The 1,174-nt window shown below is 44.5% G+C and overlaps 1 protein-coding gene across 1 annotated transcript in view; it reads right to left on the minus strand.

The window, feature by feature from the left end:
* Window positions 1–1,174, minus strand: part of LOC106869777 (S-crystallin SL20-1) — a 14,771-nt gene that overhangs the window by 10,837 nt on the left and 2,760 nt on the right. The gene's annotated exons all lie outside the window — the stretch shown is intronic.

Genomic DNA, 1,174 nt, shown 5'->3' on the forward strand with positions numbered 1-1,174 from the left:
TATATAGAGAGAGAGAGAGAGAGAGAGAGAGAGAGAGACACACACACATATGCATGTGTATGTATGCATCTATTCATGTAATGTATTCCATATATATATATATATATATAATGTATGTACAAATACATGCATCTATCTATCTTGCCCCCATATCTCTTCTCTCTTTCCATATGACCGGTGTTCCGCCAAGACTGACGTGTCTTTCTTGGTTCGACTACCATCCGTATAGCATCTCTTATATTCCTTCCCATGACTTTCATCTGTTATGTTCTTTCCGTAAGGCTTCACTTCCACACACGCCAGCTTAATTTAATTCGTCCTTAGTCGAAACACAACTGTTGTTAATCTCATGTTGTTCGTATTTGTAATTGTGGAATGCTTACCCACTTACACGTTAATTTTACGAGCAAGCTATTCCGTTGATCGTATCAGCTGGGACCCTCGTCGTCGTAACAGACGGAGTGGTCTTTTTTTAGTGGAGGTGCAAAAGCACAGTTGTTAGTGCAGCGGACTTACGGTCGTAAGATTGCACTTTCGATTCCCAGACCGGGCGTTGTGAGGGTTTATTGAGCGTAAACACCTAAAATTCCACGAGGCTCCGGCCGGTGGTGTTGGTGATCTCTGCTGTACTCTTTCACCACAGCTTTCTCTATATCTTTCTTCCTGTTTCTGTTGTGCCTGTAATTCAAAGGGTCATCCTTGTCACACTGTGTTAAGCTGAATCTCCACGAGAACTACGTTAAGGGTGCAAGTGTCTGTGGGGTGCTCAGCCACTTGCACGTTAATTTCGCGAGCAGGCTGTTCCGTTGATGGGATCAATTGGAACCCTCGACGCCGTAACCGACAGAGTTCCACGATGTGTGTGTGTGTGTGTGTTTGTGTTTCTGTGTATTTCTGTGTGTCGTGTGTGTGTCTGTGTAAATATCTATATCTATATATATATATATCATCATCATCATCATCATCGTTTAACGTCCGCTTTCCATGCTAGCATGGGTTGGACGATTTGACTGAGGACTGGTGAAACCGGATGGCAACACCAGGCTCCAGTCTGATTTGGCAGAGTTTCTACAGCTGGATGCCCTTCCTAACGCCAACCACTCAGAGAGTGTAGTGGGTGCTTTTACGTGTCACCCGCACGAAAACGGCCACGCTCGAAATGGTGTCTTGTATG

The sequence above is a fragment of the Octopus bimaculoides genome, chromosome 5, assembly GCF_001194135.2.
Source record: "Octopus bimaculoides isolate UCB-OBI-ISO-001 chromosome 5, ASM119413v2, whole genome shotgun sequence".
Lineage (NCBI taxonomy): Eukaryota > Metazoa > Mollusca > Cephalopoda > Octopoda > Octopodidae > Octopus > Octopus bimaculoides.